Raw genomic sequence first — 23,642 nt, forward strand, 5'->3', positions numbered from 1 at the left:
TTTGGGGAAGAATACTATATAGGTGATGTATTCTTCATACTTCATCACTTCAGGTGGCCCAGTGCTGTTTGATCACTTGATTAAGGTGGTATCTTCCATATCTTTCCATTGTAAAGTTATTTTTCCCCTTGGTAATTGATAAATAATATGTGGGGTGATACTTTGGGATCAGTGAAGATCCTACTTTCAAACAACTCTTCACCCAACTGTGCATCAATGATAATCCTTGTCTGAATCGATTATTACATTGATAGTTGCAAAATGAGACTTTCCTAATTCTATCATTCGTTTTGCACTTATTAGCTGACATTATCCTATAAAGAAGAGCTCCCCTACTTTTCATTTTGAGTATCATTATGAATTCATGTGCTTTTTTCTAAATTCCCCCACTTTTCATTTTGAGTATCATTATGAACTCATGTGCTTTTTTCTAAATTAAGTATGTTATACCTTATTATAATAATAATGTTATTCTTTGGAATGTTCCTTTTGTCCAGATTGGCCAATGCGATCTCTGTTATTGGTTAACCACTCGATGCATTTTTATTACTAGAGTAATTTCTAATATATTACTACTCACAAATAGGAACCGAGGAAGGGACTACAGAACGTGTGATCTTATTCAGACTCTTCTTAGAAGTCTGCCTTCTTCCTGTGTACTCTCAAACCAAAGTGAGTCTTTTGGGTTGGAAGGAGATACTTCTGATTTAAAGCACAGATCAATGTCACCAAATTCTAATCTCTATTCCCTTTTTTCTAGGCATACTGTACATTCTGCAATCCTAATCCTTCTGTTGGGCACCTCTCTCCTCCTCTATATTTATTTACAACAGTCAAGAGCAGCAATTGGCCAACCGGCCCCTATCCAGTTCTCCATTCCATATGCCCCAAGAACTCCTTTTTGCACTGGTCTGTGGTGGCCTTGGTCTACCTCTTCTACCTACTCAAGTAACTCTTTTACCACGAATTTAATTACCTGTGTTTCCATTTATAGGATCTTACCTAGCCGTATGGCCTGCTGCCTTTGCCAATTTAAAAATACTATTGAGGGCTTCCCTGGTGGCGCAGTGGTTAAGAGTCCGTCTGCCGATGCAGGGGACGGGGGTTTGTTACCCGGTCTGGGAGGAACCCACATGCCGCGGAGCGGCTGGGCCCGTGAGCCATGGCCGCTGATCCTGCATGTCCGGAGCCTGTGCTCCGCAACAGGAGAAGCCACAGCAGTGAGAGGCCCGCGTACCACCAAAAAAAAATAAAATAAAATAAAAATTAAAAAATAAAATAAATAAATAAAAATACTATTGAGGTTGTCTGTAAGACAGTCAAGCTGAGTTGTGACGGTGAATGCTTGACAGACGTCACACGTTGTGGCGAGTCTCAGTTGCGGGATAATAAATTTTTAATTTAATTTTTATTTTAATTTTTAATCAATGATGATAAATTTTAAAATGAATGATGTAATTGCAATATTTTAATTCATTCATTCAGAGTTCCAGCTCCCTAAGTTTCTAAGAACTACCCCCTTGCTAAAAATTAGACTATTGGTTACATTATTAAGCTAATAATAGCTCAGTTACATTGTTAGCTTAATAATGTAACTGATCCACATACATAAAGGAACAAGAGAAAGGAATGGAAAGGAGAAGGGAATTATCATTAATGGCCACATATCCCATGCTGTGCTCTCTGCAAATGAGAACTTATTCATATAGTGCATCATAGTTTGTAAACTGATTTTATATTCATTGGGTCTTAAGTACCCTTTGTCTTATAGGACAGGTGTAAATATATTATTGTTTATTTTGTTTGTTTCTGCAATTTTATAAATAGTAAAAGTGTTACTGTTTCATGTCCTATTTGGCACCTGAGAGTTTCTGGTTCCATAACCAGAAGCTGCTACCTAGCCCTTCTAATGGATGGGAGAGATAGTTTATTCTTAGACTGTCCAGCTCTGTATTTGCTCTGAATCTCAAGCTTTTCTATCCACAAAACACTCAGGGGCTTTCAACTATTTTTCTATATATTAGAGTTATTGGCACTAACTTTTTAAAAAGCGTGGGCTCGTGTGCGCAGGCGCAGTCCGCTTGTGCCCCAAGCCGCACATGCGGGGTGAAGGTAGGATGGTGGATTTGGTACCTTTTGTGGTTGCCATCGGTGGTGACAAAACCTTGCTGGTGTGGGAGCTGTGATCTGGACCCACGGCCGAGACCTTGCAAGTGAGCCGAGCCGGGGCAGAGGGAGGGGTGGAGGAAGCCGCCCCGCGCCCCAGTAACTGGGACTGCTTCGGTACCTCATCTGCCTGTGGTCTCCGCTGAGAGGAATCTTAGTTCTAGAGCTGACCTGAGCAGCCAGCTCGCCCCCATAGATTTTTGAGAGATAGTTCCCAACTGACGGCATCGCCTCCTAATGCTTCTCGGAGCTAAGGATTTCAGAGGGAAACTTGTTCATGAAATGAGAAGTGTTTGGAGTTGCAGGCTTACCACAGTTACCTGTGCCGAAGGGCTGGCAGAATATAAGGGAAAGGGTGGTTTGGTTTCCCGGGCGTGAAATTTCCTGCACTTACTTAGCGTGGGACCAGCCTACAGCATTCTCTGTTCACAATCTTCTCCCACTTTGGCCTTCTGTAGTCGGTCCAAGTCTTCGCAAACGCAGCAGTGGCTGGTCCTGGGTTCTATGCCATCATTAAGTTTTATTCAGCAAGGGATGCCCACAGAGCCCAAAAGGCATGCAACCAGAAGCAGCTTTTTCACACATCTCCAGTGAAGGTGGGTCCAAATGTGGAATTCGTCGCTCTACTGGGATGAAGTGCTGAATTTAAAGCTAATTGGCCATCGGGAATTCCCTGGCGGTCCACTGGTTAGGACGCTGCACTTTCACTGCTGAGGGCCCGGGTTCAATCCCTGGTCAGGGAACTAAGATCCCGGGGTGGGGGTGGGGGGGAAATGGCCAGCGTTTGTACAGCACTGTGCTGTACAGAATGCTCTCAGATGCACTGCTCCACTGATCCCCCAGTTCTCCAGTTCTTTCTTTCTTTTTTTTAGATGAAGAAACTCGAAATCAGGATGGTTAAGTGACTTACTTAAAGTTCATGACAGCAAATGTGGAAACTAGAGGCCAAATGCAAAGTTGACTGATGTTAAACCCCATGTCATTTTATGCTGCCCCTTAATTTAAGAAATCTTCACAAGAGTCTTCCTTATATTTACTTTTATGTGGATTTTAAATGTGTGAGGTTGACAAAAAATTTTTTTAATTAATTAATTAATTTTTGGCTGCATTGGGTCTTGTTGCTGCGCCCCGGCTTTCTCTAGTTGCGGTGAGTGGGGGTTGCTCTTCATTGCGGTGCGTGGGCTTCTCATCGTGACGGCTTCTCTTGTTGCGGAACACGGGTTCTAGGCATGTGGGCTTCAGTAGTTGTGGTTCACGGGCTCTAGAGCACAGGCTCAGTAGTTGTGGCACATGGGCTTAGCTGCTCTGCGGTATGTGGGATCTTCATGGACCAGGGATCGAACTCGTGTCCCCTGCATTGGAAGGCAGACTCTTAACAACTCTGCCACCAGGGAAGTCCTGAGCTTGCCTAACTTTTGTCAGATGTAACATAAAGGAGGCTTCATCATCATCATCACTCTCAAACTGCCTATTCAGAACCCCCTTCAGATTCCAGAGGATCATTAAAATATTCTTTAATGCACTGTAGAAAACTTATTCCATATCAATATGCCATCCAATTTTACTTCCCCAGAATGAACATTTCATTATGTGCCTCCATTCAGCCACCATTCCTTTTTCAAGGACCTTTTCACTTCCTCTGAATAAGTGAGTGAGGCTTAGATTTCCCAGACCTTTCACTTTATAATTGTGTGTCTTCTCTGATTGGCTTCTTGCTCTGGCTACTTCCTACTGACCTTGCTGCTTATTCTCACCCATATTTCTTTACTCACTAATTTCACCTTTATTGAATCTGAGAACTCTCCTCAGATGTGACTCCAGGTACACTACCTCCCACTTCTGTACCCTGTTTAACACCCTCTTCAATCCTGGCTGTACTCCCTGGGATTGAAATGATTTTGTGTCAGACATTCCTTAATTTGCGGACCCTGCAACCATTTCACATAACCACTCAGATATTACAGATGATCCTGGAAAGATTATGAAACAGTTACGTGGTATCAGTTGTGAGTAATGAATTCTTTTCTTATATTGGACATTAAGACCATTGCATAAGCTTAGGTTCTGAGATTTTCACAGCATAAAGCCCATCACTGATAAAATAATGAAGAAAAATTTCTACAAGTCACTGTAGTGTTGAGAGGAAAGGACATTCGTATTAGATTTCTTTATTTAATGCAGAGCCTTAGTTTGGTACCCACACCCCCGAAATTGTTATCTACTTTAATTATGCGTTCTTTTTAAATTTTATTTATTTATTTATTTGGTTGCACCGGGTCTTAGTTGCAGCAGGCAGGCTCCTTTCGTTGTGGCTCACAGCCTCCTTAACTGTGGCGTATGAACTCTTAGTTTCAGCATGCATGTGAGACCTAGTTCCTTGACTAGGGATTGAACCCGGGCCCCCTGCATTGGGAGCATGGAGTCTTAACCACTGCAGCAGCAGGGAAGTTCCAAATCTGTGTTCTTTAACTCATTGGCAGGTATACATATTTCTTATCTTTTTTCCCCTGCATTTTTAAAAAATACAGAAAAGAGAATAACATCTTAAAATAAAATGAAGGAAAGGCCTAATGTATCTGAGTTTTTCTCAGTAGCATGAAGGGAAATGTTTGCCAGCAAGAACTGTGGCAAGGTTATCCCAGATGTCAGCTGTCTCTACTACTCAGGAGCTCAGAGCCCTTCTGAAGCTTCATAATTGTCCAGGACAGCTCCATTATGACTCAACATACAGAGCCTAGTCTCCCATGCGACACTCAATATTTAAAAATTAGTCTTCATTTCTCCTTCCCAGCAAGTAGCTTCAGTTGGAGAAAGTAATTTCATTTTCTTGTGTGCTCATTCATTCACTCAGTCACCAGACCATCACTCCTCTATTATATGCCAAGATCTATGCTTGTTTCTGGTAATAAGGAAAGAATAATATATGGTTCCTTCAAGCACTTAAGGAGTTCATAAACTAGTGACAGAGGAAGATGCACAAACAAATCAATAAAGAAGTAACAATGCTTTCACTTTATTTGTATTATTTGAATTTTATGACTATATTTATATACTACACCCTGTTCAAAGTGGAAATAGACATTTAAGAAAGAACTAGTGATGTAAAAAATCCACAGTAATATGTAAATGACTTAGGGAGTTAAGACTGGAAATATTTGCACTTTCAAAGAAGCTTGTTAATGCAGATGAACCTCTAATTCTTTTGGTTACTTTATTTACATTTATAGACGTATATGTCTTCCCTCTTCTAACAGGCATTAGTAACATGGGGAGGGGGTGCTACAGATTAAGGTCCTAATTCAGTGGCAGGCCCATCTTATCTCCTCTTCAGGTCATATTCTCAAGCAGGAGCTACAGGATGAGACAACTAAAACAGTTCACTTCCTTTGCTTACCCCCAGCCCCATAATAGGCTTCTGCGGGGCTTCTTTGGTTGCTTTCATCATCACTTTCACCACCAGAGGTCAGGGAACCTTCCGGTTAATCAGGGGCCCTGGAAATGATGCAGAAAGTACTGACTTAAAAGTAATAAATAACATTTATTTAGGGCTCACTGTGAACTCATTGCTTAAAATGTCCTACTTAATCTTCACAACCACTCTATGAAATTGGTATTGATAAATCTCAGGTATATCCAAAATAAGTCTCTATGTAGGGTTGTGATAATTTTAGGTCTTTTATGTCTTTAGGTTCATTTCGGCACTAGACATAAGACGGTTGAACATAATACACTTGCCCTAAACAGCTCCAGATGCCAAGAATTGTCAAATTACTACTTTGGTTTCCATGGGTGGTCAAAAAAGATCATCAGGGTAAACTCTGTAGATTTTCTTTGACTAACCAGACTCCTTTCAACATTGAACTCCTAGACTTTAGAGAGAAGAATAGAACAGGGCTATGGGGAGGATGTGTGAGAGGCTTCCACATGGAAGTATCTGAGCATTGGCCTGCCACCTAGAATTAGTGATAATCTCAATGACTTGGATGGTGGTGTTCATAGTTTTCTCCAGTATTTGTATGGTATATAATAAAAAATAGTTGTCCATATCTAGTCATTCATTTGCAAGTCTCACTTGATTTTGAAGCTATAGAATACCTAAACTATTACCTGGGATTGCTGGAGTTTATTTTTTATTTATAACAACAGAATATGTTGAAGTCTAGGCTTTAATTCAAAATCCTAAGAGCTTCAGGATATCTCTAACCTTGAAGAAAGGGAAAATGAAGATATTGTGACATGACTTCCGAAGCAAAGCCTGAAGTTCTTCTGTGATTAGGGGTGGTGTTCCCCTCCCATGAGTGCAGGAGTTCTGGAGTTGGCATGGCTGAGGAACCTTTGGATAAGTTGGAGGAAGGTATGTGTGTGTGTGCCCAGGTGAGGGAGTGGGATTTCTCTTTTTTCCTTTCTTTCTGAAACTCAACTTTTCAAACATCATCACCTTTGCTAAGCAACTAAAACCCTGGGCAAAATTTTTCTGCCTGACAATATAGGTTTTTATCTTAGGCAATACCTGACACCACCAAAAACTTTAGAATTTTAGAACTGACTGACTGCCAAGAAGCTTAGGAGGAGGGAAAATTAGTTAGGTTTTTTTTTGGTTAATAATTTGTGCTAAATAGTCCTTCAAATACAGATGTCTTCTGGCCTTCAGTTATCCCAAAAAAATCATTGTCTAAAGATTGAAATAGATGACTTCCGGGAAGATAGTGGAAGAGTAAGATGCGGAGATCACCTTCCTCCCCACAGATACACCAGAAATACATCTACACGTGGAACAACTCCTACAGAACACCTACTGAACACTGGCAGAAGACCTCAGACCTCCAAAAAGGCAAGAAACCTCCCCACGTACCTGGGTAGGGCAAAAGAAAAAAGAATAAACAGAGACAAAAGGATAGGGACAGGACTTGCACCAGTGGGAGGGAGCTGTGAAGGAGGAAAGGTTTCCACACACTAGGAAGCCCCTTCGTGAGCAGAGACTGCGAGTGGCAGAGCAGGGGAGCTTCAGAGCCGCAGAGCAGAGGACAGCAACAGGAGTGTGGAGGGCAAAGCGGATAGATTCCCGCATAGAGGATCGGTGCCGACCGGCACTCACCAGCCCAAGAGGCTTGTCTGCTCCCCCGCCGCAGCGAGCGGGGCTGGGAGCTGAGGCTCGGGCTTCGGTCGGAGCGCAGGGAGAGGACTGGTGTTGGCGGCGTGAACACAGCCTGAAGGGGGTTAGTGCGCCACGGCTGGCTGGGAGGGAGTCCATGGAAAAGTCTGGACCTGCCGAAGAGGCTAGAGACTTTTTCTTCGCTCTTTGTTTCCTGATGCGCGAGGAGAGGGGATTAAGAACGCTGCTTAAAGGAGTTCCAGAGGCGGGCGCGAGCCGAGGCTAAAAGCGCGGACCCCAGAGACAGACATGAGACGGTAAGGCTGCTGCTGCCGCCACCAAGAAGCCTGTGTGTGAGCACAGGTCACTATCCACACCCCCCTTCCTGGGAGCCTATGCAGCCCGCCACTGCCAGGGTCCCATGATCCAGGAACAACTCCCCTGGGAGAATGCATGGCGTGCCTCAGGCTGGTGCAACGTCATGCCGGCCTCTGCCGCCGCAGGCTTGCCCTGCACTCCGTGACCCTCCCTACCCCCCGGCATGAGTGAGCCAGAGCCTCCGAATCAGCGGCTCCTTTAACCCCATCCTGTCTGAGCAAAGAACAGACGCCCTCCGGAGATCTACACGCAGAGGCGGGGCCAAATCCAAAGCTGAGCCCCTGGGAGCTGTGACAACAAAGAAGAGAAAGGGAAATCTCTCCCAGCAGCCTCAGTAGCAGCGGATTAAAGCTCCACAATCAACTTGATGTACCCTGCATCTGTGGAACACATGAATAGACAAAGAATCATCCCAAATTAACGAGGTGGACTTTGAGAGCAGGATTTATTATTTTTTCCCCTTTTCCTTTTTTGTGAGTGTGTATGTGTATGCTTCTGTGTGAGATTTTGTCTGTATAGCTTTGCTTCCACCATTTTCCTAGGGTTCTATCCGTCTGTTTTTGTTTCTTTTAAATTTTTCCTTTATAATTATTTTTTTAAATAACTTTATTTTATTTTACTTTATCTTCATTCTTTCTTTCCTTCCCTCCTTTAGACAACAAATCATCCAAATTGAGGAGATGGATTTGAGAGCAGGATTTATGATTTTTTCCCCCTTTTCCTCTATTTGTGAGTGTATATGTGTATGCTTCTGTGTGAGATTTTTGTCTGTATAGCTTTGCTTCCACCATTTGTTCCAGGGTTCAATCCATCCGTTTTTTTTCCCACTTAGTAATTATTTATTTTATTTTAATAATATTATTGTATTTTATCTTAATTTATTTTATTTATCATCTTATTTTCCATCCTTCCCTCCTTCTTTCCTTCCTTCCTTCCTCCCTCTCTCCCTCCCACCCTCCCTCCCTCCCTCCCTTCTTTCTTTCTTTCTACTTCTACTAATTCTTTCTTTCTACTTTTTCTCCCTTTTCTTCTGAGCCGTGTGGATGAAAGGCTCTTGGTGCTCCAGCCAGGAGTTAGTGCTGTGCCTCTGAGGTGGGAGAGCCAACTTCAGGACACTGGTCCACAAGAGACCTCCCAGCTGCACATAATATCAAATGGTGAAAATCTCCCAGAGAACTCCATCTCAACACAAGCACCCAGCTTTACTCAACGACCAGCAAGCTACAGTGCTGGACACCCTATGCCAAACAACTAGCAAGACAGGAACACAACACCACCCATTAGCAGAGAGGCTGCCCAAAATCATAATAAGTCGACAGACACCCCAAAACAAACCACAAGACGTGGACCTGCCCACCAGAAAGACAAGATCCAGCCTCATCCACCAGAACACAGGCACTACTCCCCTCCACCAGGAAGCCTACACAACCCACGGAACCAACATTAGCCACTGGGGACAGACACCAAAAACAACAGGAACTACGAACCTGTAGACTGCAAAAAGGAGACCCCAAACACAGTAAGATAAGCAAAATGAGAAGACAGAAAAACACACTGCAGATGAAGGAGCAAGATAAAAACTCACCAGACCTAACAAATGAAGAGGAAATAGGCAGTCTACCTGAAAAAATATCAGAATAATGGTAGTAAAGATGATCCAAAATCTTGGAAATAGAATAGACAAAATACAAGAAACGTTTAACAAAGACCTAAAAGAACTAAAGATGAAACAAACAACAATGAACAACACAATAAATGAAATTAAAAATTCTCTAGATGGGATCAATAACAGAATAACTGAGGCAGAAGAACGGAAAAGTGACCTGGAAGATAAAATAGTGGAAATAACTACTGGAGAGCAGAATAAAGAAAAAAGAATGAAAAGAACTGAGGACAGTCTCAGAGAGCTCTGGGACAACATTAAATGCACCAACATTTGAATTAATGGGGTTCCAGAAGAAGAAGAGAAAAAGAAAGGGACTGAGAAAATATTTGAAGAGATTATAGTTGAAAACTTCCCTCATATGGGAAAGGAAATAGTAAATCAAGTCCAGGAAGCACAGAGAGTCCCATACAGGATAAATCAAAGGGGAAATATGCCAAGACACATATTAATCAAACTGTCAAAAATTAAATACAAAGAAAGCATATTAAAAGCAGCAAGGGAAAAACAACAAATAACACACAAGGGAATCCCCATAAGGTTAACAGCTGATCTTTCAGCAGAAAATCTGCAAGCCAGAAGGGAGTGGCAGGATATATAGAAAGGGAAGAAGGAGAAAAACTTGCAACCAAGATTACTCTACCCAGCAAGGATCTCATTCAGATTTGATGGAGAAATTAAAACCTTTACAGACAAGCAAAATCTCAAAGAGTTCAGCACCACCAAACCAGCTCTACAACAACTGCTAAAGGAACATCTCTAGGGAAGAAACACAAGAGGTGGAAAAGACCTACAATAATGAAAACAAAACAATTAATAAAATGGGAATAGGAACATACATATCAATAATTACCTTAAATGCTCCCACCAAAAGACACAGATTGGCTGAATGGATACAAAAACAAAAGCCATATATATGCTGCCTACAAGAGACCCACTTCAGACCTAGGGACACATACAGACTGAAAGTGAGGGGATGGAAAAAGTTATTCCATGCAAATGGAAACCAAAAGAAAGCTGGAGTAGCAATTCTCATATCAGACAAAACAGACTTTAAAATAAAGACTATTAGAAGAGACAAAGAACACTACATAATGATAAAGGGATCGATCCAAGAAGATATAACAATTGTAAATATTTATGCACCCAACATAGGAGCACCTCAATACATAAGGCAAATACTAACAGCCATAAAAGGAGAAATCGACAGTAACACATTCATAGTAGGGGACTTTAACACCCCACTTTCACCCATGGACAGATCATCCAAAATGAAAATAAATAAGGAAACACAAGCTTTATATGATACATTAAACAAGATGGACTTAATTGATATTTATAGGACATTCCATCCAAAAACAACAGAATACACATTTTTCTCTAGTGCTCACGGAACATTCTCCAGGATAGATCATATCTTGGGTCACAAATCAAGCCTTGGTAAATTTAAGAAAATTGAAATTGTATCAAGTATCTTTTCCAAACACAACGATATGAGACTAGATATCAATTACAGGAAAAGATCTGTAGAAAATACAAACACATGGAGGCTAAACAATACACTACTTAATAATGAAGTGATCACTGAAGAAATCAAAGAGGAAATTAAAGTATAACTAGACAAAAATGACAGTGGAGACAAGACGACCCAAAATCTATGGGATGCAGCAAAAGCAGTTCTAAGAGGGAACTTTATAGCAATACAATCCTACCTTAAGAAACAGGAAACATCTCGAATAAACAACCTAACCTTGCACCTAAAGCAATTAGAGAAAGAAGAAGAAAAAACCCCAAAGTTAGCAGAAGGAAAGAAATCATCAAAATCAGATCAGAAATAAATGAAAAAGAAATGAAGGAAACGATAGCAAAGATGAATAAAACTAAAAGCTGGTTCTTTGAGAAGATAAACAAAATTGATAAACCATTAGCTAGACTCATCAAGGAAAAAAGGGAGAAGACTCAAATCAATAGAATTAGAAATGAAAAAGGAGAAGTAACAACTGACACTGCAGAAATACAAAAGATCATGAGAGTTTGCTACAAGCAACTCTTGCCAATAAAATGGACAACCTGGAAGAAATGGACAAATTCTTAGAAATGCACAACCTGCCAAGACTGAATCAGGAAGAAAGAGAAAATATGAACAGACTAATCACAAGCACTGAAATTGAAACTGTGATTAAAAATCTTCCAACAAACAAAAGCCCAGAACCAGATGGCTTCACAGGTGAATTCTATGAAACATTTAGAGAAGAGCTAACACCTATCCTTCTCAAACTCTTCAAAAATATAGGAGAGGGAGGAACACTCCTAAACTCATTCTACGAGGCCACCATCACCCTGATACCAAAACCAGAAAAGGATGTCACAAAGAAAGAAACCTACAGGCCAATATCACTGATGAACACAGATGCAAAAATACTCAACAAAATACTAGCAAACAGAACCCAGCAGCACATTAAACGGATCAGACACCATGATCAAGTGGGATTTATTCCAGGAATGCAAGGATTCTTCAATATATGCAAATCAATCAACATGATACACCATATTAACAAATTGAAGGAGAAAAACCATATGATCATCTCAATAGATGCAGAGAAAGCTTTTGACAAAATTCAACACCCATTTATGATAAAAAGCCTTCAGAAAGTAGGCATAGAGGGAACTTTCCTCAACATAATAAAGGCCATATATGACAAACACACAGGCAACATCATCCATATGGTAAAAAACTGAAAGCATTTCCACTAAGATCAGGAGAAAGACAAGGTTGCCCACTCTCAACACTGTTATTCAACATAGTTTTGGAAGTTTTAGCCACAGCAATCAGAGAAGAAAAGGAAATAAAAGGAATCCAAATCGGAAAAGAAGAAGTAAAGCTGTCATTGTTTGCAGATGACATGATACTATACATAGAGAATCCTAAAGATGCTACCAGAAAACTACTAGAGCTAATCAATGAATTTGGTAAAGTAGCAGGATACAAAATTAATGCACAGAAATCTCTTGCATTCCTATACACTAATGATGAAAAATCTGAAAGTGAAATTAATAAAACACTCCCATTTACCATTGCAACAAAAAGAATAAAATATCTAGGAATAAACCTACCTAAGGAGACAAAAGACCTGTATGCAGAAAATTATAAGACACTGATGAAAGAAATTAAAGATGATACAAATAGATGGAGAGATGTAGCATGTTCTTGGATTGGAAGAATCAACATTGTGAAAATGACTCTACTACCCAAAACAATCTACAGATTCAATGCAATCCCTATCAAACTACCAATGGCATTTTTCACAGAACTAGAACAAAATATTTCACAATTTGTATGGAAACACAAAAGACCCAGAATAGCCAAAGCAATCTTGAGAACGAAAAATGGAGCTAGAGGAATCAGGTTCCCTGGCTTCAGACTATACTACAAAGCTACAGTAATCAAGACAGTATGGTACTGGCACAAAAACAGAAATATAGATCAATGGCACAGGATCGCAAGCCCAGAGATAAACCCACGCACATATGGTCACCTCATCTTTGATAAAGGTGGCAGGAATATACAGTGGAGAAAGGACAGCCTCTTCAATAAGTAGTGCTGGAAAAACTAGACAGGTACATGTAAAAGTATGAGATTAGATCACTCCCTAACACCATACACAAAAATAAGCTCAAAATGGATTAAAGACCTAAATGTAAGGCCAGAAACTATCAAACTATTAGAGGAAAACATAGGCAGGGCACTCTATGACATAAATCACAGCAAGGTCCTTTTTGACCCACCTTGTAGACAAACGGAAGTAAAAACAAAAGTAAACAAATGGGACCTAATGAAACTTCAAAGCTTCTGCACAGCAAAGGAAACCATAAACAAGACCAAAAGACAACCCTCAGAATGGGAGAAAATATTTGCAAATGAAGCAACTGACAAAGGATGAATCTCCAAAATTTACAAGCAGCTCATGCAGCTCAATAACAGAAAAACAAACAACCCAATCCAAAAATGGGCAGAAGACCTAAATAGACATTTCTCCAAAGAAGATATACAGACTGCCAACAAACACATGAAAGAATGCTCAACATCATTAATCATTAGAGAAATGCAAATCAAAACTACAATGAGATATCATCTCACACCAGTCAGAATGGCCATCATCAAAAAATCTAGAAACAATAAGTGCTGGAGAGGGTGTGGAGAAAAGGGAACACTCTTGCACTGCTGGTGGGAATGTGAATTGGTTCAGCCACTGTGGAGAACAGTATGGAGGTTCCTTAAAAAACTACAAATAGAACTACCATATGACCCAGCAATCCCACTACTGGGCATATACCCTGAGAAAACCAAAATTCAAAAAGAGTCATGTACCAAAATGTTCATTGCAGCTCTATTTACAATAGCCCAGAGATGGAAACAACCTAAGTGTCCATCTTTGGATGAATGGATAAAGAAGATGTGGCACATATATACAATGGAATATTACTCAGCCATAAAAAGAAACGAAATTGAGCTATTTGTAATGAGGTGGATAGACCTAGAGTCTGTCATACAGAGTGAAGTAAGTCAGAAAGAAATAGACAATTACCATATGCTAACACATATATATGGAATTTAAGAAAAAAAATGTCATGAAGAACCTAGGGATAAGACAGGAATAAAGACACAGACCTACTGGAGAATGGACTTGAGGATATGGGGAGGGGGAAGGGTGAGCTGTGACAGGGCGAGAGAGAGTCATGGACATATATACACTAACAAACGTAAGGTAGATAGCTATTGGGAAGCAGCCGCATGGCACAGGGATATCGGCTCGGTGCTTTGTGACCGCCTGGAGGGGTGGGATAGGGAGGGTGAGAGGGAGGGAGACACAAGAGAGAAGAGATATGGGAACATATGTATATGTATAAGTGATTCACTTTGTTATAAAGCAGAAACTAACACACCATTGTAAAGCAGTTATGCCCCAATAAAGATGTTAAAAAAAAAGAAATCTGACCCACAGTCCGTATTTATACAACCCATAAGTTAAAAGTGGTTTTTAAAGGGCTGTAAATGAGATAAAAAAGAAACGAAGAAAAATATGTGACAGAGACTCTATGTGGCCTGCAAAGCCTAAAATATTTACTTATCTGGCCTTTACAGAAAATGTTTGAAACAGTTGGCTTAGTGAAATGAGAGGAATTAAAGTTAACCTCAAATTGTCACCTAAAGGAGAAGAAAATATAGAACACTTACATTAATATGAATGCCATTAACTTCTAACTTTGATAATTTAATCTAAATTAAATTAACATTTAAATATTCAAGCAGATGAATTATGTAAACAGTATTGTCAAGGGACTTCCCTGGTGGTCTAGTGGTTAAGACTTTGCCTTCCAATGCAGGGTGTGCGGGTTCAATCCCTGGTCAGGGAGCTAAGATCCCACATGCTCATGGCCAAAAAATTAAAACATTAAAAAAAAAGAAGCAATACTGTAATAGATTCAATAAAGACTTTAAAAATGGTCCACATGAGAAAAACATCTTAATAGAAAAATCAGTATTGTCAACACATTAAGTTACTAAAAGAACAAACTGTTAAGGATTTCAATGCAGGAATTGTGATACCAATATTAAGAAGGTTTAAGGTGATGGTTAAGTGGTATATTTAGAAATGTTTACACTATATAAGCATATCAGAAATGCCCCTAACAAAAATCTCTCCAGCCTTTTTTTTTCTGTTTGTTTGTTTGTTTTGTTTTTTGGGCCACGACACATGACTTGTGGGATCTTAGTTCCTTGACCAGGGACTGAACCCACGTCCCCAGAATTGGAAGGGCCAAATCCTAACCCCTGGACCTCCAGGGAATTCCCTCTCCAGCTTCTTTATCAAAGAGGAAATTCTTGCCTAGTATTTCTTTTTATTCAGGGATAATGAGATAACTGTGTTTTCCTCTATAAAAGCTCAGGTTTGTCCTTTGTCCATGGCATCCAAAGCTGTGTATGTCATTAATCCTTATTAAGCCAATTAATGATTCGCTTTAGCAAATAGATCCTTCTTGCAAATGTAAAAGTCTTATGGGAAGTGGGTATAAAGAGCCTCACATGACCCTAAAAATAGTTCTTTTAATTTTGAAACCTTTCCAGCCTTAAGGGGCAATCACCTTTATAGTAGTCTCTTCTCTGTCATCTGGGCTCCAAACCTTACAGAGTTTGCAGAAAAAGAAATAAGATAATTGCTCAGTGGACTAGGCCCTTCATTACTTCTACTATGAAATAATTTATAATCTGATTATTTCATGTTAGCATAAGTATTCTCATTCTTTACAAAAAAATTTCAATCAATAAAAAAGTAAAAAAAAAGAATATGCTGATAAGCACTATGCCTAGTGTTGTAAACACGAAGATGGGTAAGACAGGATTCCTTTTAGAAACTCATGATCTCACAGGGAAAATAAACACATAATAAGCTCAAATCATAATGACAAAGTGCTGTGGAGGTACCATTAAGTAATAAAAGTACATGTCTTGTAAAACAGTCATTTCCTCCTTCTATCCACTCCCCAGCTATTTGTTGATTTTATAAATATTTGAGTTTGCTTGATGTCCACGCATTGGCTTTAAACATGATAGACGATGCACATAAGCAGGATCTAGTCCATACTTTGAAGGAGTTTATGCTCAGAGGAAATGGGTTGCAAAAATAGCTATATTTAAAGAAAGAAATGAATATGGGCAATGAGAGCTATACGTTGGTATTGGAGCACAAAAGAAGGGAAAAGGTCTTCAAATTGGTTCAGGGAAGATGTTACTAGAGCAATGCTGTTTAAATGGGACCTCGAAGGGCCATTGGGTATCAATGACAGACATTGGAAAGAATAAGCTTGCAAAAGGAAAGAGGGTGAAAGGCAAAACACAGGAAAAATACTCTGAGTACCTGTAGAATACAAGTGGGAAGAGTAGGAGATTAGAGCCAGATCATCTAGGGCTTTGGAGGCCAAGCCAAGGATGACATGCCAAGCTACCATGTTACCACAGCAGCGCTTTCAAAAAAGCTTTAGCCTGCAACAGAACCAACCACTTGAAGGGCTTGTGAAAACACAAGCTCAACCCCCATAGTTAGTGATCCAAGATGTCCAGAGTAGGGCTGAGTATTTGTATCTTCAATAAGTTCAAAAGTGATGCTGGTATTTGTGAAACACTTCCAGAGAGTTAATCTGGTGATCATGTGGAGGATGGCTTAGAAAGGGAGAGGGTAGAGATGGAAACACCAGTCAGAAGACAGTTATACACATCCAGGTGAAATGAGAGACTAAGCTGGAATCAATGGAAATAAGATAGTCAGCTATAGTCAAGAGTAGGTATTTTTGAATAAAAGTCTATATGCTAGAAAGTGTAATACTGAATTAAAGTTACATATTAATGAGAGGAGTAATTTCCTTTCAAGTTGTATGAAAGGGTATCTTTTATTTCTTCTCCTAATGAATTGGCCTAGCAAAACAGAACTATACTGGGAAGTGTGTAAATATAAGACTATTCCTTTTAATATTAGAAATTATAATGATATATAGAGTTAAAAACTTTGAGCTCATAATCTGGAATTTGATGAGACCACAAAAGGTGGAATCTAATCAATGCCTCTGCTCTCAGGAAAGGTTACCTCCAAAATCTATCAAGGTCTATAGTTTTATATTTAATTTATGAAGATACTCAAGGGGATACTCTTAAGAGAGGTGAAGGCAGGGTTAGGGGCTCTGGAAGGTTCAAATAATAATTCCTAAGGTTTGGAGTTTAGACAAAAGCTTCCTCTTTATTATTATCATTCTAACCTCTACTAGTTATTTCTACTAATTAGATATTTAATAGATAATTGAGGCAATATTTTCCTTTTACATTTCCTAGAGATTTATCTTGCAGTAAAATACAGTCTATCAAAAGACATACATTTGAACCACTACCATTTTTTTGCAGTTTATGTAAGTTACAAATATAAATTCATTATATTTGGAATTTGTATAAAGCTTAATTTTTTATAAAATTAATTTGTTACTTCTTTTGAAATATGATTAAAATTACTACTAAAATTTTGTTGCAAATCCTTTTTGTCTCCAACGAAGATTAGTGTGAGAATTATTACACAGATCAGAGTGAATCATTATAGAGCAAAGGTTCTCACCCAGGGTGATTTTGCACGCAGGTGACATTTGGTAGTGTATGGAGATATTTTTGTTTGTCAGAACTGTATATGCTACTGACATCTAGTGGACAGAGGCCAGAGATGCTATAAACATCCAACAGTGTACAGGAGAGCCTCCCACAGCAAAGAATTATCCAGCGCAAAATGTCAATAGTGCTGCCTTTCTAAGTAAATAAAGATCACTTAACACAAGTATTTAATGAGCATTTACTATTTTGTATCTAATGCACCCAATATATACTCATGAAAGTATAAATCATAATATCATCCACAGTGAGATTTCTTTAGTGTATGGAGGGAGTAGTTATCTTATGTTTCATCATATATAAATTAGAATTATTGCCAAAGGATAAATGTTCTGAAAGAATATTTATTTTTCTTCTTCTTTTGCTTGTGTCTTTTTTGTAGAAATCTTTGTGGCAATTTACTGACAGAACTGAGCTTTGGAACGTTTCAGGCATGTCATGGAATGCAGTTTTTATACAAGTTTTAAGTGAAATAGAAGATTAATACATGTAAAAAACTGTGTGTAAAAACATCATGCCGTTATTGGTTAGTTGGGTGTAAGCCCAGTATGAATTCTGGAAAGTAAGTCTTTTTTTTTTTAAACATCTTTATTGGGGTATAATTGTTTTACAATGGTGTGTTAGTTTCTGCTTTATATACATACATTCCCATATCTCTTCCTTCTTGCGTCTCCCTCCCTCCCACCCTCCCTAAGCCACCCCTCCAGGCGGTCACAAAACACTGAGCTGATCTCCCTGTGCTATGCGGCTGCTTCCCACTAGCTATCTACCTTACGTTTGGTAGTGTATATATGTCCATGTCTCTCTCTCACTTTGTCACAGCTCACCCTTCCCCCTCCCCATATCGTCAAGTCCGTTCTCTAGTAGGTTAGTGTCTTTTTTCCTGTCTTACCCCTAGTTTCTTCATGACATTTTTTTTCTTAAATTCCATATATTTGTGTTAGCATACGGTATTTGTCTTTCTCTTTCTGACTTACTTCACTCTGTATGGCAGACTCTAGGTCTACCCACCTCATTACAAATAGCTCAATTTTGTTTCTTTTTATGGCTGAGTAATATTCCATTGTATATATGTGCCACATCTTCTTTATCCATTCATCCGATGATGGGCACTTAGGTTGTTTCCATCTCTGGGCTATTGTAAATAGAGCTGCAATGAACATTTTGGTACATGACTCTTTTTGAATTTTGGTTTTCTCAGGGTATATGCCCAGTAGTGGGATTGCTGGGTCATATGGTAGTTCTATTTGTAGTTCTTTAAGGAACCTCCATACTGTTCTCCATAGTGGCTGAACCAATTCACATTCCCACCAGCAGTGCAAGAGTGTTCCCTTTTCTCCACACCCTCTCCAGCATTTATTGTTTCTAGATTTTTTGATGATGGCCATTCTGAGTGGTGTGAGATGATATCTCATTGTAGTTTTGATTTGCATTTCTCTAATGATTAATGATGTTGAGCATTCTTTCATGTGTTTGTTGGCAGTCTCTATATCTTCTTTGGGGAAATGTCTATTTAGGTCTTCTGCCCATTTTTGGATTGGGTTGTTTGTTTTTCTGTTATTGAGATGCATGAGCTGCTTATAAATTTTGGAGATTAATCCCTTGTCATTTGCTTCGTTTGCAAATATTTTCTCCCACTCTGAGGGTTGTCTTTTGGTCTTGTTTATGGTTTCTTTTGCTGTGCAAAAGCTTTGAAGTTTCATTATGTCCCACTTGTTTATCTTCCTCCATTGTACATTCCTGCCTCCTTTATCAAAAATAAGGTGACCATATGTGTGTGGGTTTACCTCTGGGCTTTCTGTCCTGTTCCACTGATCTATGTTTCTGTTTTTGTGCCAGTTCCATACTGTCTTGATTACTGTAGCTTTGTAGTATAGTCTGAAGTCAGGGAGCCTGATTCCTCCAGCTCCATTTTTCGTTCTTAAGATTGCTTTGGCTATTCGGGGTCTTTTGTGTTTCCATACATAATTTGAAATTTTTGGCTCTAGTTCTGTGAAAAATGTCAGTGGTAGTTTAATAGGGATTGCTTTGAATCTGTAGATTGCTTTGGGTAGTAGAGTCATTTTCACAATGTTGATTCTTCCAATCCAAGAACATCGTATATCTCTCCATGTATTTGTATCATTTTAATTTCTTTCATCAGTGTCTTATAATTTTCTGCATACAGGTCTTTTGTCTCCTTAGGTAGGTTTATTCCTAGATATTTTATTCTTTTTGTTGCAATGGTAAATGGGAGTGTTTTCTTGATTTCACTTTCAGATTTTTCATCATTAGTGTATAGGAATGCAAGAGATTTCTGTGCATTAATTTTATATCCTGCAACTTTACCTTAACAGCTCTAGCTGTTTTATGGCAGCATCTTTAGGATTCTCTATGTATGGTATCATGTCATCTGCAAACAGTGACAGCTTTACTTCTTCTTTTCCGATTTGGATTCCATTTATTTCCTTTCCTTCTCTGATTGCTGTGGCTAAAACTTCCAAAGCTATGTTGAATAAGAGTAGTGAGAGTGGGCAACCTTGTCTTGTTCCTGATCTTAGTGGAAATGCTTTCAGTTTTTTACCATTGAGGATGATGTTGGCTCTGGGTTTGTCATTTATGGCGTTTATTATGTTGAGGAAAGTTCCCTCTATGCCTACTTTCTGCAGGCTTTTTATCATAAATGGGTGTTGAATTTTGTCAAAAGCTTTCTCTGCATCTATTGAGATGATCATATCATTTTTCTCCTTCAATTTGTTAATATGGTTTATCACATTGTTTTATTGGTGCATACTGAAGAATCCCAGTATTCTTGGAATAAATGCCACTTGATCATGGTGAATGATCCTTTTAATGTGCTGTTGGATTCTGTTTGCTACTATTTTGTTGAGGAGTTTTGCATCTATGTTCATCAGTGACATTGGCCTGTAGTTTTCTTTCTTTGTGACATCCTTGTCTGGTTTTGGTATCAAGGTGATGGTGGCCTCGTAAAATGAATTTGGGAGTGTTCCTCCCTCTGCTATATTTTGGAAGAGTTTGAGAAAGATAGGTGTTAGCTCTTCTCTAAATGTTTCATAGAATTCGCCTGTGAAGCCATCTGGTCCTGAGCTTTTGTTTGTTGGAAGGTTTTTAGTCACAGTTTCAATTTCAGTGCTTGTGATTGGTCTGTTCATATTTTCTCTTTCTTCCTGATTCAGTCTTGGCAGGTTGTGCATTTCTTAGAATTTGTCCATTTCTTCCAGGTTGCCCATTTTATTGGCATAGATTTGCTTGGAGTAATCTGTCATGATCTTTTGTATTTCTGCAGTGTCAGTTGTTACTTCTCCTTTTTCATTTCTAATTCTATTGATATGAGTCTTCTCCCGTTTTTTCTTGATGAGTCTGGCTAATGGTTTATCTATTTTGTTTATATTCTAAAAGAACCAGCTTTTAGTTTCATTGATCTTTGCTATTGTTTCCTTCATTTGTTTTTCATTTATTTCTGATCTGATTTTTATGATTTCTTTCCTTTTGCTAACTTTGGGGTTTTTTTGTTCTTTTTTCTCTAATTGCTTTAGGTGCAAGATTAAGTTGTTTATTCAAGATGCTTCCTGTTTCCTAAGGTGGGCTTGTATTGCTATAAACTTCCCTCTTAGAACTGCTTTTGCTGCATCCCATAGGTTTTGGGTCGTTGTGTCTCCATTGTCATTTGTTTCTAGGTATTTTTTTAAATTACTCTTTGATTTCATCAGTGATCACTTCGTTATTAATTTGTGTATTGTTTACCCTCCATGTGTTTGCATTTTTTACAGATCTTTTCCTGTAATTGATATCTAGTCTCATAGCATTGTGGTTGAAAAAGATACATGATACAATTTCAATTTTCTTAAATTTACCAAGGCTTGATTTGTGACCCAAGATATGATCTATCCTGGAGAATGTTCCGTGAGCACTTGAGAAAAATGTGTGTTCTGTTTTCATTTCGTATGATCTGTCCATTGGTGAAAATGTGATGTTAAATTTCCCTACTATGAATGTGTTACTGTCGATTTCACTTTTTATGGCTGTTAGTATTTGCCTTATGTATTGAGGTGTTCCTATGTTGGGTGCATAAATATTTACAATCGTTATATCTTCTTCTTGGATTGATCCCTTGATCATTATGTAGTGTCCTTCTTTGTCTCTTCTAATACTCTTTATTTTAAAGTCTATTTTGTCTGATATGAGAACTGTTACTCCAGCTTTCTTTTGGTTTCCATTTGCATGGAATATCTTTTTCCATCCGTTACTTAGAGTCTGTATGTGTCTCTAGGTCTGAAATGGGTCTCTTGTAGACAGCATATATATGGGTCTTGTTTTTGTATCCATTCAGCCAATCTGTGTCTTTTGGTGGGAACATTTAATCCATTTACATTTAAGGTAATTATCGATATGTATGTTCTTATTCCCATTTTCTAAATTGTTTTGTGTTCGTTATTGTAGGTCTTTTTCTTCTCTTGTGTTTCTTGTCTAGAGAAGTTCCTTTAGCATTTGTTGTAAAGCTGGTTTGGTGGTGCTGAACTCTCTCAGCGTTTGCTTGTCTGTAAAGGTTTTAATTTCTCCATCAAATCTGAATGAGATCCTTGCTGGGTAGAGTAATCTTGGTTACAGTTTTTTCTCCTTCATCACTTTAAATATGTCCTGCCACTCCCTTCTGGCTTGCAGAGTTTCTGCTGAAAGATCAGCTGTTAACCTTATGGGGATTCCCTTGTGTGTTATTTGTTGTTTTTCCCTTGCTGCTTTTAATATGCTTTCTTTGTATTTAATTTTTGACAGTTTGATTAATATGTGTCTTGGCATATTTCTCCTTGGATTTATCCTGTATGGGACTCTCTGTGCTTCCTGGACTTGATTAACTATTTCCTTTCCCATATTAGGGAAGTTTTCAACTATAATCTCTTCAAATATTTTCTCAGTCCCTTCCTTTTTCTCTTCTTCTTCTGGAATCCCTATAATTCAAAATTTGATGCGTTTAATGTTGTCCCAGAGGTCTCTGAGACTTTCCTCAGTTCTTTTCATTCTTTTTTCTGTATTTTGCTCTGCAGTAGTTATTTCCACTATTTTATCTTCCAGGTTACTTCTCTGTTCTTCTGCCTCAGTTATTCTGCTATTGATCTCATCTGGAGTATTTTTAATTTCATTTATTGTGTTGTTCATCATTGTTTGTTTCATCTTTAGTTCTTCTAGGAACTTGTTAAATGTTTCTTGCATTTTGTCTATTCTATTTCCAAGATTTTGGATCATCTTTACTATCACTTTTCTGATTCTTTTTCAGGTAGACTGCCTATTTCCTCTTCATTTGTTAGGTCTGGTGGTTTTTATCTTGCTCCTTCATCTGCAGTATGTTTTTCTGTCATCTCATTTTGCTTATCTTACTGTGTTTGAGGTCTCCTTTTTGCAGGCTGCAGGTTCGTAGTTCCTGTTGTTTTTGGTGTCTGTCCCCAGTGGCTAATGTTGGTTCCGTGGGTTGTGTAGGCTTCCTGGTGGAGGGGAGTAGTGCCTGTGTTGTGGTGGATGAGGCTGGATCTTGTCTTTCTGGTGGGCATGTCCACATGTCGTGGTGTGTTTTGGGGTGTCTGTGGACTTATTATGATTTTAGGCAGCCTCTCTGCTAGTGTGTGGGTATGTGTTCCTGTTTTGCTAGTTGTTTTGGCATAGGGTGTCCAGCACTGTAGCTTGCTGGTTCGTGAGTGAAGCTGGGTGCTGATGTTGAGATGGAGATCTCTGGGAGATTTTTGCCATTTGATATTATGTGGAGCTGGAAGGTCTCTTGTTGACCAGTGTCCTGAAGTTGGCTCTCCCTCCTCAGAGGCACAGCACTGACTAGTGGCTGTGGCACCAAGAGCCTTTCATCCCCTCAACTCAGAAAAAAAGGGAGAAAAATTAGAGAGAAATAATTAGTAGAATTAGGAAGAAAGAAAGAGAGAAAGAAAGAAAGAAAGGAAGGAAGGAAGGAAGGAAGGAAGAAAGAAAGAAGAAAGGAAGGAAAGGAAAGAAAGAAAAAAAGGAAGAAGGGAGGGAGGGAGGGAGGGATGGAGGGAAAGAGGGATGGAGCGAGGGAGGAAGCAAGGAAGCAAGGAAGGAAGGAGGGAAGGAAGAAAAAATAAAGAAAGAATGAAGATAAAGTAAAATAAAATAAAGTA

General features: G+C 39.0%; 1 pseudogene across 1 annotated transcript; it reads left to right on the forward strand.

The window, feature by feature from the left end:
• Positions 1 to 1,846: 1,846 nt before the first annotated feature.
• LOC307177408 (RAD52 motif-containing protein 1-like) lies at positions 1,847 to 17,907 on the forward strand (annotated as a pseudogene). The gene is made up of 5 exons: positions 1,847 to 2,213; positions 2,583 to 2,762; positions 5,855 to 5,977; positions 6,353 to 6,520; positions 17,885 to 17,907. The product of its transcript is annotated as an RAD52 motif-containing protein 1-like (transcript).
• The last annotated feature ends 5,735 nt before the right edge of the window (positions 17,908 to 23,642 follow it).

The sequence above is a fragment of the Stenella coeruleoalba genome, assembly GCF_951394435.1.
Source record: "Stenella coeruleoalba genome assembly, chromosome: 19".
In the NCBI taxonomy this organism is placed as follows: Eukaryota; Metazoa; Chordata; class Mammalia; order Artiodactyla; family Delphinidae; genus Stenella; species Stenella coeruleoalba.